The 19,560-nt window shown below is 42.9% G+C and overlaps 1 long non-coding RNA gene across 1 annotated transcript in view; it reads left to right on the top strand.

The window, feature by feature from the left end:
* The window catches only part of LOC309438372, a 31,629-nt gene extending 14,297 nt beyond the window's left edge, over positions 1-17,332 (top strand). Inside the window, exon 3 of the long non-coding RNA XR_014183778.1 lies at positions 17,262-17,332. This is a non-coding gene — a long non-coding RNA (uncharacterized lncRNA). The remainder of the gene's footprint in view (positions 1-17,261) is intronic.
* Positions 17,333-19,560: the final 2,228 nt, after the last annotated feature.

Below are 19,560 nucleotides of genomic sequence, written 5' to 3'. Positions count from 1 at the left end.
CTTCTCTTGCCAGAGTCCCACTGTGGGGGGGGTCTTTGGGGCTCTGTGGAGTAGCAGGGTAATGGGACCACACCAGGGAATGGGAGAAAGCTGCCCGTCTGGCAGATCCTGGAGTTAAAATTTTTAAATGGTGATTTTTCCCAACCTGTTCGTTTTCTGTCCTGTGAGAAGGGGTGCAGGGGAGCTCTGGGCCTGAGGCAGCTGTGTCTCCATGATCAATGCAATATTTTTTTTTTTTTTAATTCAGAAAGCTGTGAGTACAGATAAACAGGGAGTGATGGTTACAATGAACCTAAACTAGAGTGGCTGCAGGTATGTTCCATGCCATTTCTGCAGCCTCTTGTAGCAGCGGCCTGTGGCCCTACAGCTCAGAACCTCTGCTGGGTTGTAGATAGGAAGAAAGGAGACTTCTTTTTGAGTCTTATTATTACTGTACAAATAAAAGCCCAGGAAGGCCAGAGAGAAAGAGTTTTTTGTAGAGGAAACTGAGCAAAAGATCAGATTTGGGCTTTGGTTGTGGGACTAGAGAGGTTTTTTGGTCTTATGGAGCATGCAACACATGGGTATTTCCTCCCTCGGGTTCTCACATTTGACCCTAAAGTCTCTGTGTCCCCTGTTGCCCTGAGCTGATGGACAATCATGGTGTCCCTGGGAAAACAGCGCTGTCCTGGGAGGCTGGGATTGGGAAGGCAGGTCTCTCAGGTCAGGAGAACCAGCCTGTATGTGATTTTGACAAGTTTAGGATACCCTTGGTTGGTCTGCAACTTTTGTTGGGAATTGCAAGATAAAAATGCCAGGTCAGATTTATTCAGGGTGGTGAGTGCAAGGCAAGTCCGAGTGCTTGGGAGCCTCTAGTGCACACAAGCAGAAATGTTAAAGTTGGGGTTGTATGTGTTCGTCTACCCTTTCCTAAAGCTGATGGAAAATGCAGGTTTTCCCATAATATTTTGAAATAATTTTCTCAAGTAGCTTTAGTAGTATGTGAAGCAGAAAGGACAACACCTCCCTGCCTGATTGGCAGCCCACAGCTAACTTGTAATGAGTTTTTCTTAAAAATGTTTCAATTATTCTCCTTCCTAATGAGGATGAGTGCAAGATATAACTTAAGTAAAATTATTACAGCCTTATTTTAAAATGTCCCTGTGCAGAGTAGCAGCTGGGGTGTCAGGCAGCTCTTGTGCTTGGAAATCATATTCTGACAGGGAAGCATGAAAGAGAGCTGCAAACAATCAGTCCCAGTAGGAAGGCTATGAACAGCCCAGGTTTGTGTCCAAGAGAGGTTTTGGGTCTCTTGTCTTGATGCAGATTGAATGAAAATAATCAAATTTTAAGTAGGTGTTTGGAAGAACAGAAAACATTATTCTTACTGTATTATGTAATCAACAGAAGAACCAAGTTGGCCATCACAGGCGAACCTCCTTGCTGTAAACCCTCTCTGAATAAAATCTCATCAGATGTTCAGAAACATCTTGAGAAATCTTTTGCCGCTGAAGGAAAGACCCTGAAGCCAAATGGTTTTCGCATTGCCACAATGGCTGCTAATCCTGAGAGCCACTTAGGGTGATACAAGAGGTTTTCTAATTATTTTGGCCTCTCCTCCACCCATGCTGGTTTAAGTCCCTTCACAGGGTGTCCATACCCACCGCTGAGCATGCAGGGGAGGATGGAATTATGCACTTACTGCAAATAGACTTTGCATCACATAATGTATTGGGCAAATCATCAGCCATGAGGCTGTGGTCAGTGGCTGGTGAAATTGAATCTGAAATTACTGCGAGATCTGTCATTAGAGGTAGTTATTACAGTATATAGAATATTCTCTGCATATACAATTTTTCCATTATTTTCTGTTTACTATGCAAAGTGTCTCTTTGTTGAAACACACCATCTTATCAATCAACAGCACTGTTTGTTATGGCCGTACCGGGTATTTTGCCTATAATTGGTAAGAGGATCATAACTGTGTGACTGACACAGCAAGCCAAGTGGCCAAGCATTTATCATATTGCATTTCTGTGTGCTTTTATGTTGGTGCTTGATTTGTATCTTAGTTATGAATTTACATAAACCTGATCATTTTAATGAAAACTTGGTTCAAACAACCACCCCAGAATTTTATACTACTTTGTTTTCATTCCTTGTTTCCTTGTACATAATGTTGGCCCTATTTTGTGTTCAGGAAAGTGGTCAAATTAGAGTTCTTTACAATTTCAATGTAATAAATCTCTCTCTGCTTGACAAAATATTAAGGTCTTTTTAAAAATGTCATTTACTCAGTATGTGTAATTGAACACGTACATGTGCTATGAATACATCTGGTCACATGCATTTTGCATTAGTGCCCCCATATTACAGAAAAATGTTGAAACAAAACAGGTTTTGGCCAAAATCTAAGGAGATTCCAGGTTCAAAGCAACCTTTATTCTCATTTCTCTTTGGGTGTATGAGCAGCCCTGAGTTTTGTTGCCTGCATGCTGTTTGGGTTGTAGATTTGTGCTCTCACTGAGAAGATGCTCACTGAGCATCGGGGGTACCTTGCAGGCAGACCTTACCAGCTGGTTCAGGTGCAAGATGAAGAAGATCACAGGTGTGTTCCCAAGCTGCAGAGCTCTGCCAAAGTGGCAGCAGCTGTTCCCCCAGGTAGAACGCTGCTCTGAGGGACTCTGCTCCTGGTACGCTGTGCTGGTTTTACTGAAAATAAGTTAATTTTCTGTATGCAGTTAGAAACCTTTCTTTTTCATAGCTAGCACAGTCATTATTTGGACTTAGTTTGAGAACAAGAAGACAGTGCCCCAGGGCAGAGTTAATGTTTTTAATTGCTCTGGTCTGAGAGCCAAGGACGTTCTGGGCTCTCCCCATAGGTGTGAGACTTTGAGGAAGGGGGCATGGATGGGGCAGAGCTTGGCTGACATCCAGACTGATCAATAAGAGTATTCCATCCCATTAGTGTCATGCTTCATATTTAAGGAGAGTAGATATCTACCAGTCTCTCTCTCTGGCTCTTCTCTTTGCTCTCAGAGACCTATTCAGGAGAGTTCTGTTTGGGAATGTTTAGTTCAGCATTTTGCAGAGGCCTCTGGGCCTTTCTGCCTTTTTTCTCTCTCTGGGATCAGCTGTTTGGGCCAAGTGCTGCTTCCTGGGACTGGCTACTCGGTGTGGACAGAGTTAATGAGGAATTGCCTTGAGTATCTTTTATATTCTGTTTCTATTTTAAATATATATTTGCTAGTAGTGTGTTAGTATTTTGTTATTTTATTAAACTCTGTTTATCTCAATCCAAGTTCCTTCCTTTTCAATTCTCTCCCCCGTTTGAGGGGTGGGGAGGAGGGTAAGTGGATGGCTATCGTGGTTGTATTGCTGGCTCGGGTTAAACCATGACACATGGCTATATTTGTTCTGCAAGGTGATGTGTAATGCTGGGCAAACACACTTGTAGCCCAGGACTGCATCTATGTGCCTCTGGAAGACACCCTTATCCCCAGTGTTTAAAAGTTTTAAGAGTCTATTATTCAGGGCATACATAATTTAATACAAATAACAGTAATAATATGAATAATGGTGAGCAGCTTCCTTTCTCGGCATTGAGCCAGGTAAATGAGACTTCTTTAATTTTGTGGTATCAGAACTGATTCAAACCAGACCTTCCGTACTTAGAAAGAAATGCCTTGCAGGCACAGTAGAGTTTAAGCGCTTTCCGTATTAAAAAGTCATGCCGTGTTCTCTTAAGTCAGTAGCAGAATTTCCATGATCAGAAAAAGAAAACAAATCCCTAATCAGATAATGTAAAAGAAAAGCACACTTGAGTTGTAGTTGTTGCTTAAGGATAGAGTCAAGCCTTGAATGTACTGTTCTGTTTTTCAAGGCACAACCTGAGAGCGATCCTGGGCTTCTTGTCCTGGGGGCACCCGCCAAAAGCACATGGATCTTCACTGGGTTGGGGGGTCTCTGCCCTGTGTTCTCGTGGCAGGTCCGTTGGGTTGCTGCTGTCGGTAGGAAGGTGTTACTAGCTCATTTCAGGCAGTGTTTTGACAAGATGCTGGATGTGCAATCTCACAGAAGGGCTAAAAACAGCAGTGTACTCTCTGCACAGACAGGCTCTGTGGAGAGGTTTGCTGCCAAACCCAAGGCTCTTGCTGCTCGTGGGTGGAGAGGCATTTTTTGATCCTGAGTTGTATAACTTGGCTACGTACTTTACAGCTGCTGGTATAAAGCAGTTCCCAAATACATGCTGCCAAATTTCAAGTTTCTGCTGGAAAACATTGTAAAAAATCAAACCAACGGGCAAATAATGTGAAGGAGAAAGTAATTCCGCTCTTCCCTAAATTAATTTTCAGAAATTGCTGAGCTGTTTTTGTGGAAAGTTAAAAAGAATAGGTCTGAGGTAGAGCTCTGGCAGGGAAATTTTCAGGCATAATGATTAGAGTTTATAATCACAGAATTTATAACCACAGAAATTGATAATCACAATATTTATAATCACAGCAAACCTGGTGTTTACAATGGGAAGGTCAAGACATGCTGATCCCAGGCAGGACAGCCAGTCCCTCTGCAATGAGTTATCGGTCTCTGCTTAAAGACTTTGTGAAGATTGCTTTCAGGTGTGCTTGCCCTTGCACAGCCATACAAGTCCCGATCACCTGCCTGGATAACATGAGCTCTCTCTGTGCCAGTTGTCATCATTTCATTATTTTTAGCAGTTTGGACCCTCACTGCTTTGCAGCTGAACTTCATGGGCTGAATTTCAGCCCACAGGAAGCTCTGGCCATGGCTCTGTGCTGTGCCGGGGTCCCAGCCAGCAGAGGGGAGCCGACAGCTGTGCATCCATCTCTGCCCGCTGCACGGAAGCACGAGCTGCAGAGGAATGAATGAACGAATGTCTGCCTGCGCATCCCCAGCTGCTCCGATTTTTAGTTTCCTCCTGTGTTGTGGAGGTGCTGGGAGTGGGCTTTCTAGTGAACTGGGAAATTCAAAAGTGATGTGTTGATGGCATACATATACATGATTTCCCCAAATACTGAACAGTACACATTCAAGCCTCGAGCACTTCACGCTAGAAAACACACGATACAAAACTGTCTGAGGCTCTAAGCGAGTCTTTAATAAAAGAGCAAGTTAATGAACCAACATTACAGACAAGATCTTGAGAGAGAGCTGCATGTCTGATAATCACATCCTTGCTAATGTTATTCTACTGGAATATTCCATTTTTATCACAAACCATAAAGGGCCAGACCTAAATGGACTGGCAAATGTAATTTAGCTGGCTGTTTCTGTCCCTCGCTTATGTGATGACTCTTGCCTTCTCTTCAGTTAGTTTCAGGAGTTTTTGACTTGATTTTTTCCACCAAATTTAGCCTGTACAGAGCCTGCAATCTCCAGCTAAATTTAAGGGGTAGCAGAAGAACCCTGCCCTGCTCACAGATCATGCTCCTTTTCCCAGCATGAACAGAAGGCAGGAGGGAAGTGACAGGAAAAGCTCCAGCGATATAGGTGGGATTGATGGAGAGAAGAGCTCTGATTGGGGATGAAGATGGTCCAGGGTCTGTGGATACTGTGCAGCATCAAAGGAGAAAGGAAGGATGAGCCTTTCTCAGTGGCACTTTCACAAAAGCACTTATTAAAATGAGAGAGGCACTGTGGGAGAAGGGAGTAGCAGAAATATTGGTGAGAGCGGCTTTTGGAGTGGATAGTGAAGAATATGGATTAGTGAGGTTAAGAGTGATGGGCTGAAAGGGGACAGATCAAAAAGCAGGAGGGAGGAGGATGAGCAATGACTGTTTAACAGGAGAAAGATGAACACAAACTGGAGTGGGTTGCTGGTGCTGCCCCAGTGCCTGAGGGCAGTGCGTTTTCTCAGCTCTTGCTGTTCCTCAGCTTGTCTTTTATAAAATGATCGTGGCTTGACTTTATGGGATCACAGGTTGGAAGGGGCCCTATGAGGTCATCTAATCTTCAGCATCATCTTCTCTTCCCTCTCTCTGCCTTGTCTGATTAAGGTTTTTCTGTCTCTCCTATGTAGTGTTACTGCAATGTTGTTGTGTAGATACAACTGCTATATTACAAATAGTAAAAAAAACCCTGCTGCTCAGATAGCTCAGGCTTGTAGAGGCACAAGATCTCAGCACCTCTGCAAAGGAAAACAAAAAATGAAAACAAGAAAAGAGGAAGTGTAACATTTCTGCTGACTTCAGTGTCACAAAGAATCACAGAATGTCAGGGATTGGAAGGGACCTCAAAAGATCATCTAGTCCAATCCCCCTGCCGGAGCAGGAACACCCAGATGAGGTTACACAGGAATGTGTCCAGGCAGGTCTTGAATGCCTCCAGAGTAGGAGACTCCACAACCCCCCTGGGCAGCCTGTTCCAGTGTTCTGTCATCCTCACTGAGAAGAAGTTTCTTCTCAAATTTAAGTGGAACCTTTTGTGTTCCAGTTTGTACCCATTACCCACCAACCAACCTTGTCCTACTGTTGGTTGTCACCGAGAAGAGCCTGGCTCCCTTTATATATCTGTAAACATTAATGAGGTCACCCCTCAGTCTCCTCCAAACTAAAGAGACCCAGCTCCCTCAGCCTTTCCTCATAAGGGAGATGTGGTTGCCTCTGTGTTTGTGTTGCCTAAATTCCAGCTGTAGCAGTAACTCCTGTTACTGACTTGAAGGATACCTGCTTGTCATTTTTTACAAATCTCATCACAGGTGTAACGCAAATGAGAACCGAAGTACTATACGCGTCTCATGGCATGGAAGAGCTTTGTGTCCCAGCCTCTGCTCAGACCAGGATAAATGGGATTGCTGGACTGTAGCACTCACTTTACAAGCAGTCAGCATCCCCAGGTTACTTGCCAGCTCCAGGAGGGCTGTGTTCTCTTTGTGTTTTTTATTATTATTATCACTATTGTCATTATTATTTTCAGACTTGCACTTGCTTTCTGAGATTTGATAGGATACTCCTACTAAACAAAACAGTTATCTTTAAAAACCTGCTGTCCTGCTGTAGTCAGGCTTTGAAGAAACCAGCTGTGCCTGGAAGGTGGAAAAGCCGCTTTTCTGGAAGAAGGAGGAAAGTATTTCAGAAGGAACAAGGTGTGCTTCGTCCTAAAACACCAGGGTCATCAATACAGAGAGCAGGATGGAGCAGTGCTTCTCCTCTCAGCTGTGGTGGGGGAGCAGGGGTGGCTGCCCAGCGCTTCCTCTGCCCTCGCCGGTCCCAGGGGAGGTTGGCAGGACGTCTCTCCCCAGGAGCCACAGTTTCTTTGCTGAAGGACTAAACCGTTCCCTTGCAGGGCTGCTGGGCTTGTCTTGGCAGCCGGTGACGTGGTTCCTGGCGCCACAGCTGCTCAGATCAAGGATGGGATCCAAAGCATCAACTGGCCCATTTCTGGTTGCCTGGATTGCTGCAGGTTTTGACCTCACCAGTGAGGGTTCATCTTTGCTGTTGGAGAAACTTTTCTGTTGCAAACAAGCTTTTCTAACTCCTCTTTTATTCAGGGGAACCAGGCTCTGGAAAGTCAAAGTGAACATGCTGAATCGGGAAGAATAAAGACACCAAACTTTTGCTTTCAGCCCTTCTATTAAATTCCCTCTTTCTCCTCAATGTAAGGTCTGTTTAAGGGTGTCCAGGAGCCAGACAAATACACACACAGACACACACATGCATAGAAATAAAACCAGAGTTCATACCCATCATTCCTTCTGGACAGTATAATAATATTAGCTCCCCTCTCCATGCACTGCAGATGATTTTTAAGGGGCAGATGTCATTTGCTCAAGGCAGGTTAAAATGCCTTTCTCTGCAGGTTGACTAAGCCTTTCAAGTGCCTTCAGTGGGCCACAATTGATAGAGCACAAAAGAATAATCATCTCACTGTTCAGAGAAAATGAAATTGTAGGCTGTTATGAGCCAAAGTGCTGTGTTTTTTCCAGTGTCGTCTTCCACTTGATCCAAAAGGAAATTCTTAACAGAAAAAAAAAAGGTTGCACTTGAATATTTAGCTGCTATAAGTGGATAAGCCAGGATGCAAAATGCATGCTATTTTTCATTTTAGAAATATACTTGCCTTTGTGTTTCCTTTTCCTGTGTTTTCTGCAAAGTGAAGTAGGGATGAAGTCAGCACTGACTCAAATTTTGAGTTGTGAACCCTCATCTCTGAGGACTGTTAGATTTTGGCAAGATGGGTTCAAGCACCCTGAGCATTTTTGGCTCAAATGAACCAGGAAATAATGGAAATATTTGGAAAAAAAAGACATAATCACAAGGCTTTCTGCCAGATTTTCAAGAGCTAACTGTGAATGAGCCTCATTTCTCTGAGATGCTTCATTATCCACAGGTCAGGCAGGTGGCTGAGCATTGACTGGGTAACTACGCTACTGTAAAACAAGAAAAGGCAATAATTTGGGTTTCTTGTAAAACAAAGACCCTTCCAAAGCAGAAAGAGGCTGTTCACATGAACCCTCACTGGGATGCTCGAGTGTTCACAGACGTCATGTGATAGCCAGACTCTGGCTGCACAGCTGTAACCTCAGTTATATTTTGTCATTCAGGTCACGATAACATGAGTAACTGAGGATTTTTGTTCAGTGCAGATTCATAGCCACACAACCAAAATATTTTTTTAAGATTTTTAAAGATCTGCCTTGACTTTGAGATTCCTATGTAAAATACCCACCGGTGTACAGAGGTCTACTGAGATAAGGGCAACAAAGATGATTAAGGGAGTGGAGCACCTCCCTTATGAAGAAAGGCTGAGGGAGCTGGGTCTCTTTAGTTTGGAGGAGACTGAGGGGTGACCTCATCAATGCTTATAAATGCTTGTACAAAGGGTGAGTGCCACGAGGACGGAGCCAGGCTCTTCTCGGTGGCAAACAATGATAGGACAAGGGGTAATGGGATCAAGCTGGAACACAAGAGGTTCCACTTAAATTTGAGAAGAAACTTCTTCTCAGTGAGGGTGACAGAGCACTGGAACAGGCTGCCCAGGGAGGTTGTGGAGTCTCCTTCTCTGGAGACATTCAAAACCCGCCTGGACATGTTCCTGTGCGACCTCACCTAGGCGTTCCTGCTCCCACAGGAGGATTGGACTAGATGATCTTTTGAGGTCCCTTCCAATCCCAAACATACTGTGATACTGTGATTTCTCTCCAGTTCTCCTTCCTAGCTAGTCTGGTTCTGCATCAGTACTACTGTAAAACTGTATCTCTAGATACAGCTTTAATAAACTCTCAGAGGAATCTCCCTGGCAGTTTGGCCACGTCTCTGCTGCCAGCCATCAAACAATAATCTTGGATGTTATTCTAGCATCTGTGATGACTCATTATTGTAGGAATATTTTAAATTTTCCCAGTCCTATCACTCTGGACCAGCTATATGGGAACGAGTTACATTTCCCAGAACATCAATATCAGGTTAAAAGACAACTGTTTATTGATTCTGTGTCTTGACTTGATGCTGAGAGTTCAAATATTTACAGACTTGCACCTTGTAAGACTCTTTTCATTCAAGGAAAGTAAGTCACGCAGTTTAAAGTAAGTGCAAATTAATGAGATGAAGAGCTTAGAGTGTTTCTCCAAATTAAAGAAGCACTAAATTTTTATTAGGCATGTAGGTGCAGTTAAAGTTAACAAACCAACACAATTTTAATTCAGCTTGGTGTACCTGTATTATCTATCCACAGACTATGGAGCACTCCATTGTGCAATGGGGGTAGTTCAATTTTACCCGAGTTAGAATTCCTCTTGCATTATCTTTTATGGAGTCATCTCTCCAGAAGCTATGGAGCATTACACAAATTTAGTTGTGTTTGTTTGAAAATCCAGGGGTTTCAGCACATTGTTGCTTTTTGGAGCCACCAAATGAACCAGAGATCAAATTAATGTGAACTGGTTGGCTGCAGAGGTGATTTGGTTACCTATACAAGTTTTTTTCGCATCATGTCAAAGTTTCATTTTTCATTTTGGAGATATTGTGTTTTGTGAGTCCAAGCCTTTCTCTGACATCTACTCTTCTTCAACCCTTGCTCTATTATATATTCCACATAATTTTCTAACCATGACAGTCTCTCTAAATAGACCTGTAAATAATTTTCTGAGCAATAGGTGAACTAAGCCAGTTTTTAACTAAAAATCATTAGGTATCAAACTGGAATATACATTTAATCATATGTTCTACACAACTGGCCACAGGAATCTCCTGAAACAGTTTTATCTGATTATCATTGTGAGTTATGCCATGTGGGAATCCCTTGAAACTTGCAGAAATAAAGGAAGGTTTTGTTAAAAATACTCGTCTCCTAACCGAACAACTCCCAAATGCTGCCGGTGACAGCAGCAGGAGTTGGGTGAAAGTCTCAAATGCGCTTTCCCTTGTTTGTCCTGATTCAGCATTGTACAATTTGTGACCTTGCCAAACCACCTTAATCCCTTGGGCTTCCAAGGGGTGTTAAATAAAAGTTCAGCCTTCAAACCCCCACTTTATTGTAAATTGTGGAGTAGGCAGAGAAAATATAAACCCAAAAGATCATGGGACCAAATTGTATTAAACCACAGCTGGATGAGCAGAGATATTCCTTCCTGAAGTTCAGCATGTGGAGAGGTACAATGAAAATTGTATTGCTTATTTTGTTTATTTTGTAGTCTTCAGAGTAATTTCAAAGGATGATGGGACAGAAGGAATGTTGCTTTCAGCTGGTAATTTGCTTTTTCATTTTCTTGTTTTTTTCTGGGTTTATTTTTCATGGATGGTTCGGGGTGTGTGAACGACTAGTACTTCTGAACAAAACTTGCTGTGTGCTGCCCTGTGTTGTACAAGTAGCTCAGTTTACTGGTGTGTTCTCAGCTGTGGCTGGCAGCTTGCTTGCTGGGGCAGGTTGGTAGCAGTCTGGATCTGATGGCTCAAGTACTTGATCCTTGTGGGTCCCTTCCAACTCAGGACATTCTATGATTCTACTCCCATTTGTGCAGGACAGCCCACAAAACCCATGGCTGCAGCAAGGATTATTTTCTAATATAAATAAAACAATATTCCAGGACTCCCTCCAGGGCCATTAAGCTCTCCTCTGCTCAGTTAGTTTTGGCGATTCACAAAGGGCAACAAAGCTGGTGAAAGGGCTAGAAGTCATGTCCTATGAGAAGCAGCTGAGAACTCTGGGTTTGTCTAGTTTGGAGAAAAGGAGGCTGAGGGGCAACCTTCCTCATTGCTCTCTACAGCTTCCTGAGGAAGGGACATGGAAAGGGAGATGCTGACCTCTTCTCCCTGATCTCCAGTGACAGGACACGTGGGAATGTTTTGAAGCTGCATCAGGGAAGGTTCAGGCTTGACAAAAGGAAGTATTTCTTTACTGTGTGGGGAAGCAAACACTGGAACAGGCTTCCTACAGAGGTGGTTGATGCCCTGAGCCTGTCAGTGTTTAAGAGGCATTTGGACAATGCCCTTAATAACACACTTTAATGTTTGGTCAGCCCTGAATTGGTCAGGCAGTTGGACTAGATGATCACTGTAGGTCCCTTCCAACTGAAATATTCTATTCTATTCTATTCTATTCTATTCTATTCTATTCTATTCTATTCTATTCTATTCTATTCTATTCTATTCTATTCTATTCTATTCTATTCTATTCTATTCTATTCTATTCTATTCTATTCTACGCTATTCTACTCTATTCTATTCTATTCTATTCTATTCTATTCTATTCTATTCTATTCTATTCTATTCTATTCTATTCTATTCTATTCTATTCTATTCTATTCTATTCTATTCTATTCTATTCTATTCTATTCTATTCCCCCTCTGGTTTTACATCTACTTGTGGATGGGCTGCCTGTGTTCGGTGCTCATTTTGCCCTGCTGACACTGGACTATTGCAGGTGTCCTGCACCTCTGAGGTGAAGGCAGCATTTCTGGGCAGCACTGGACTTGCTACACCTGCGTCCTTTCAGCTGCACCCTCCAGCCTTTCCTTTATCTCAGATCTTTCCCTGCATCTTTTCCTGCCAGACTAATGAGACCTTGAGTCCCTGCAACTTCTTCCTCAGGGAACTCCTTAAATACTGTAATCAAGATAGAAATGAGAGGAGAGTTGGGCAGATTGTAAGTGTTTCTCCTGTTATTTTTCTCCTCTCATCCATTATATTGCATTGCCCAGAAAAGGGAATTGGGATGTTAACTGTTCACAGCCTACCAGAAACATGCTGGAACAGGTTTGGCCACTCAAAAACACCCACAAAATGTTCCTGGCTCCCATTATTTTTTGCATTTTGTGACCGACAGAAGACCAAGCCTAAATGTGAAATATTAAATTAATGCAGAAACCTTTAAAAAAGGTTTCCATGTGCCCTTAACATGCAAATAACAATAATAAATGATTCTGTAAAGCAATTGGATTATTCAAGGTGGTTTCTAACACATTTCTTTTGCGCTGCAGAAATTTATATTAATATCAATGTCCTCAGTGTCAGACCAATCTAATCTTACAAATAATCTAAATTTTCTCATTTCCTAAATATCAAAACACTCTTCTGACCTTCCAGGTTCATTTCAATATGACAAATTTACACATTTCAGTACTTTTTCATTTCCTGAGTTAGCAAGTGCTGAGGTTTGTTTTTGTGGCAAAGCCAAATCATTCCACCGTGATAATTAATAGTGTCCTCCACCAGTACAGACCCACAGGAGACTCATCACTTTCTAGAACTAGTACAATTATGATCAACATTAGAGAGTACATTCCTGTTTAATTTTCTTCATAATGAGCACCAGTTCTTTTACTGTGACTGCTGAGGCTGAATGGAGGTTTTTTAAAAAAACAATAATTGATCTATACAGTACTATTCATCAGCATCTTTTAAATGATTATGCTTAAATATTGGATAACTGGTGATACTTTAAATTGTGCCTTGGACCTTTAGATAAAATGTTGGTGTCTTTATGGAAGCATGAAGAGGCATGTCAGAGGCTGCAGAAAGTCAAACTGTAGTTGAACTATTTAATAGGTAGTTTGGGATTTCACTGGTATAGCTTCACTGGGGTCCTGCAGAATCAGGCTGGTTTTGCAATGTCTGTCATAATTTACTGGACAGAGACACAAGAGATGCAACATGACTTATCATGTTTCAAATAATCCAGACAATGTTAAAATCTGATGCTATTTCTTTAAACCTGCAGCTTACTCTGGAAGACATCAAATGCTGGAGATGTTCCTGCACGCACAGTATGGCAGGTAACTGCTCTTCTGGCATGGTGTCTTTGGAAGGAAGAGCTCCAGTGGCAGCCTCCTGCTGTAGCAGCTTTGCAGTTATGATTCTCGAGGTACTATGCCTTTCTTCAGAGGGTCTCAAAGTCCTCCCCATTTTTACTGGTTGCAGTACACTTAGCAGCCATGCCAGAACAGGATAGTTGTGTCTCTGGATGAGGTTATGTTTGTTAGGACAGGGATTCCTTGTGATATAAACACATGTACATTTATGCTTTTCTGTGTAAGCATCTATAGACATAATAAGGTTTCTAAGCTCCAGGTTGCCAATAAGGTTCCAGCAGAACCTGGTAGCTGGTGGCTGCAGCAAGCTTTCAATTTCTAAGCTGCCGACAAGAGCTGGGGGAGCATCGCATGTTTCTCTTTGAATGTCTCTTGAGGCAGCATCTGACCGTGGGGCTGGAACAGTTTGCTTCCCTGTGTCCCATGGCAGGTGTGGGGAGTGTGGTGGGAGAAGGGTCCTTCTCTGGGTACAGATGTTGCTGGTGGGGAAGAGGTGCACCTGAGGTAGCAGCAAGTGCAGAAACAAAAGGCTCAGCAGGGAGTTTAGAGAAAAATAGCACAGATACTGCTGATGGGTGTGTAAGACTGGTAAAGGATTTACTGAGGTTTATCATTTCGGTACAGAAGAGTATTAGAAAAGGCTTATTTTCTGAAGCTGTGATTACAGCGAGTATCCTCAGTGTCAGGTTGATGGTTCCCTTGGGTCTGGAATGATTCCCAGGGTTTGAAAGAGCAAAAGGAAGATTATAAAGAGAGAGTCCCAGTGGAGACCTTGGCAAATTGTTCAGCATATGGTCTCTGACCCCCAGGAAAGACTGAAGACATGGAACAAGCATTGGCAGAGGAAAAGAATTGAAGGGGAAAACAAGAGGTGAAAAAGCCCCCGCAGCTCATTGCAGTAAGAGCTGTTCTACAAACAGAGCCACATTCCCTGGGGCTCCATGTCACTTGGTCCTGTGCTCTCAGGCAGTACAAAGCTCTTCCTATACCTTATTTTGTGGCTCTGGGATGTCTGAATAGTAGCAACACTACAGCATTAAGTCTGTTTGTGGTTAGCTGGAGGTTTGGAAGCAGTATTTGAAACCTGGACCCCTCCTATTTTTGTTAGAGAAGAGTTTGCAAAGATCCCACGTTTTCTGAGAAACTCTGTCTTGACAGTCATGCCAAATACATTTTTTGGTTTAAGTTTATTTCAAGCAGCGACTGTGACCTAAGGTTTAGTTCAAGGTCAAAACCAGCCAGAAGAAGTGGCCAAGGAGAGGAGCTGATAAAACCTGTCTGAAGGCACTCACAGAAATTATGTGGATGTGATAATCCTGACGTGACTCTTGAGGTGTACATGTTTCTATAGGTGGTAGTGGTGATGAAGTGTGTTACTGTCCTACCAATATCATTGATTCCAGATGGGTTATTTCCAGCCTTTCTACCATAAAGAAATAACTTGATGTGGCACAACTTACTGCTTTCGGTCCCTGAATGGCAAAAGGTAACATGGCATGGTCCATGAGGGTGGACTGGACTCTATTTACTGCTGCTTCCAGCTCACCCATGTCTGTGGCTGAATCCCTTTATCCTGCTGTGGCTCTTTTTATTTTTATTTATTTTCCTTTTGGTTTAGCTGTAAGCTCCTTAAAATTCACAGCCATTGGCTTACAAGCCTTGTGCTTATACAGCACCCGATGGGCCCTGGTCTCATCCAGAGTCTTCAGGGTAAAGGTGTAACACCGGAGTGAACTGGGGAGAGACAGGCCACTGCTGTTTTGCAAAACTGAAATCTGTATCTTGGGGTCTCCTGCATCTCCTTTACTGTGAACTGAATACCTTGCTGCCTCCGAGTTGTCAACCTGGTCTCTCTACGGTGCTCAAAAACACATCAAGTGATTGGGAAAACAAAAGATTTTAAAACATACCAAACTTTTCACACCTCATTCTCTCAAACTGGGCCACCTTGAGGATACCAAACCCATTATTTATTTAGGCTCAGGCACCACTGAAAGCAAGATTTTCAAGTCTGGGAGCAAAACTGATACTGGCTGACTTGGGTGCCTGCTCACTGAATGCATATCCACATCTTTCCCTGAGCAGCTGCTTATTTATCAACAAGGTGAAATGTAATAACTTAAAAATGCTAAAACACTTGCAAGGAGTAAGCAACAAAAAATTGTAGCTAGATGATTCACAAATGGAAGTAAATATACAACATAAATTATGCATTGCAGTCTTTGTTCAGCTACAACAATAATGTTTTTGTGGGCAGGGATAGTTACTCTTACAACTTAAACAAGAGAAAAAAATTGTACCTTAACAAAAACATTCCCAGAAACTTAATATTTATTCAGATTATGATGTTGCTGTTTTGTGGAAATCTAGAAATATTTTAAAAATATATTCAGTAGCATATATCTTTTAGGATTTAGTAATGCAGTTTTATTGCACTAAGATGGTATGTGAGTTTTCTTTAAAAGCAACCCCACCATTACACTTCCCCCAGCCCCAAATGGGTCTTTTTTTGGAAGCAGTCCACTAAAACCATAAAAATGTCTCATGTAAAAACCACATGTCTTTCTGACCCTCTCAGCTCAATCAGATGCTATAGCATTAGATATACGTGAATTGCCAGATTCTGTATTGCCTTATTGTTGCTGTCTCTAAAATAACTCATTTCATCTACAGTTGTGCCTCCATGTCTCTGAAACCATCAGCAGTTTTGTTTCCTATCACATCCGGTTATCTCTGCCAGTGCCGTGCTGGGAGGAGCGCCTTTCAACACCAGCAAACGTAGGCAGGAAAGGTTTCAATTGGAAAAATTTGGAACTGGTTTAAAAAAAGAGCCCCTGAAAATTAACTATCCTTGCAAATGTGGCTTGACAGAACCATACTGTGTAAAAATGGTGGGTGATCCGCAAACTGCCTCAAAACTGCGTGGGACTATTAATCCTCCCGACACCACAGTGGCTTACAGGAGGATTTCCCTTGTTCTCACATGCCAGCTCACCTAAACTGTATGGGAAAGGATTCAGCTTCAAAAAAAGCTTAAGCCTCATGCAATCCCATCACAAGGCAGTGCATGCGTAGCCCTCCTGCATCCCATAGAATAATAGAATCATTTTGGCTGGAAGAGACCCTCAGGATCATCAAGTCCAACCATTCCTATTAACACATTTTCTTATGTAGCAATATGTTTTATTTTGTTTGGGGAAAGTGGGGATAAAAACAACCATTCATTAATGAAAACACATAGGAGGAAATTTCAGAAACTGCTGCTGGGCAAATACTTATTCGTTTTGTTGTTGTTTTGAAATAAAAATCAAAATATGTCAAAGGAAATATTTGACAATAATGGGAAACTGTTCATTTCTGCCACCATTATTTCTGTAGGCAAAACCCAGTAATTTCCCTTGTGTGTTGTCCATAATATGTACTTTGCTGGAGCTGGTGTGTGAGCTGGTGTGTGCCGAGAGCTTTTGGTGGGGCGGGTGTCAGGCATTTCCACCAGTGCAGCTATGGCTGGACAGGACACGGAGCGGGACCCATTGCTGCCCAGTGCAGCTGCTGTCCTGGTGACGCTTTCCTCCCTGACAGCTCTTGGACTCAGGGCAGCACCCGTCTCCACCAAATGTGGTCACATATTCAGGTTGTTCCTCCATGTTTCCAGTTTCCAGTATTGATAAGAAAACATTTCCCTCCACTGTAATGGGACAGAGTGCTTCTGTCAGCGTGTCCAAACAGTGAATAAGCACATAAGGAGAGTAGATTGGCAATAACTGAAGCCCTAAAATTTTGCTGCAAGGAATTAAATGCTATAACTACCATTACATTGCAATCACATTTGCTACCTCTGCTTGTTAGCTCATATCTGGGAAGCTAAATGGTGCCAGGACCCGCTCTGTGTGCAATGCCGACATAGCGCTGTGTCTGGAGAGGAGGGGAGCCGGTTTTGGAGCATGAGAGCGCAATAGCACAGCATGGCCTGGCCATGTCAGTAATGTCATGTTCGCTTCTGCTTCAAAATAGAGACTGCACTGAAATAGAAGCTGCACTGAAATCGCCTGCTGGAAGTAACTCCTGGACATCTCTCTGTGCTGACCCCTGACATCTACCTAGGAATTGCTTGGGGTGGTGGTAGATGGCCTGGCCAAAACTGTAACTGGGATCATTCTATCAAGGTGACCTTCCTACCTAACAATGTTCAATTTCCTAACATGGATGTGACTGGTTTTGACAGAAAAAAGAAGAGCTGTCAAAAGAGACAAACAGTAAAACTAAAGATGCATGAGAAGGTGGCAGTGGAATCACAGAATCACAGAATGGTTTGGGTTGGAAGGGACCTTAAAGATCATCTGTTTCCAACCTCCTTTCCATGGGCAGAGACACCTTCCACTAGACCAGGTTTCTCAAAGCCCCATTTAACGTGGCCTTGAACACTTCCAGGGATGGGGCATCTACCACCTATGTGGGCAGCCTGTTTCAGTGCCTCGCCACCCTCATGGTTAAGAATTTCTTCCTTGTATCTATTAATAATATGTATACTCTCTTTCAGGATAAAGCCATTACCCCTTGTCCTATCACATGCCCTTGTAAAAAGTCCCTCTCCAACTTTCTTGTAGACCCCATTTAGGTACTAGAAAACTGCTACAAGGCCCCCTCAGCCTTCTCTTCTGCTGGCTGAACAACCCCAACTCTCTCAGCCTGTCTTCACAGGAGAGGTTCTCCAGCTCTTGGATCATTTTTGTGGCCGTGCTCTGCACCTGCTCCAGCAGGTCCATGTCGTCCCCGCTTCCTGTTGGGGGCCCCAGAGCTGGACACAGTACTGCAGGTAGAATCTCACAAGAGCAGAGAGGGAGAATCACCTCCCTTGGCCTGCTTCGTTTGATGCAGCCCAGGATACAGCTGGCTTTCTGGGCTGCGAGCACACGTTGCCAAGTTATATTGAGCTTCTCATCAACCAACACTCGCAACTCCTTCTCCTCAGGGCTGAAAAGAGGCAGAGGCTGCAGAAACACTAGATGAAAGGAACATGGTGACAGGTTTTGCAAGGGGTTTTAGAGACAGTACAGGCATGTTGATAAATGTGACGGGCATCGAGGAAAACAGGAGTTTTGTCATGCTGATGTCCTTGGAATCCAGAGGTAAATATTTTCAGAGCAGACATCAGCCAGCAGTCCTTCTCTTTTGCTTCCATCCATGCTTCTTCCAGTTATACCAGTGATTTAGTTAAACTGCAAACAGTATGTGATGGATTAACTACTGACATCAATGTGAAGTGTGACAGTGAGAGCCCTTTGCGAACCTTCAGATGAGCAGCTGCTGTGAAAAACTAAGCTCCCTTTGAGCCACACAAGTTATGTCCATTCCAGTAAACTAAAGACAATGAGGATGTGGGGCAGTGTCCATCCTGTGGGATTGCTGGCACATATCTGGCACAGCCCTGGGGCAGCTCGGGCTCTGCCACACAGCGCCTGGGCATGGGACATGGGTGAGCAGGATCCATCCCAATGGGCAGCAGGGGTGCTGGGGATGGTGGAGTTCAGCTGTGTGGGTGCAAGCCCAGCCATGGCACTCAGCCTCTGAACTAGACCATGTTCTGGGCATGGAATGGGTTATTCACTAGGGTGCATATAGCATATTGGGGAAAAAAAGAATTCAAATTTCTAGGTGTCAGGACAGCAGGTGAAAGGCTGACTGTTTACAGAATGGTTCTTTGCTGCCTATGAAAGCCATGCTCCAGAAAGCTAGTTAACTGCAACATAAAAAATTAGACTTGGTCTCTTTGGTCATTTTGCATGGGTTTCAAATAGGAAAAATACTCCTTAAAAAGCATTATTTTCCCCTTAGTTTCCTGTAATTAATAAAAATCTGCATAGAAATGTCATCCACTGGAGCTGGCATCTCAGTGAAATCCCTCCCTTGGGAAAAACAAAACAAAACAAAATCACAACAAAAGAAATAAACAAACCAAACCAGCAAACAACAACCTGCAAACAGAAAAAATGAAGAGTATTTATTTGAAAAATATTGTGTACACACAAATTATGTCCTACTGTGTGCACTTATTCTTCTCCCAAAGTGACACCATTTTCTGTATAAGGTTAACTTCTTGAAAGGAGCTATAACTATTCACTCACACTTCTTCTGACCTGAAAAACATAGTAAAGTTTTTTTATTTTTCTAGCAGCTCAGTATTCACAGTTTTCACAATGCTCATGATACTATTATGTTACAAAGGGGTTTTTTTTGATTGTTTGTGGGTTTTTTGTTTGTTTGTTTTTGTTTTGTTTGGGCTTTTTTTGCTAGCACTTTTATTAGAAAAGCT

The sequence above is a fragment of the Streptopelia decaocto genome (genome assembly GCF_964273445.1).
Source record: "Streptopelia decaocto genome assembly, chromosome: 3".
Lineage (NCBI taxonomy): Eukaryota > Metazoa > Chordata > Aves > Columbiformes > Columbidae > Streptopelia > Streptopelia decaocto.
This window is presented reverse-complemented; position numbering and strand designations above follow the sequence as displayed.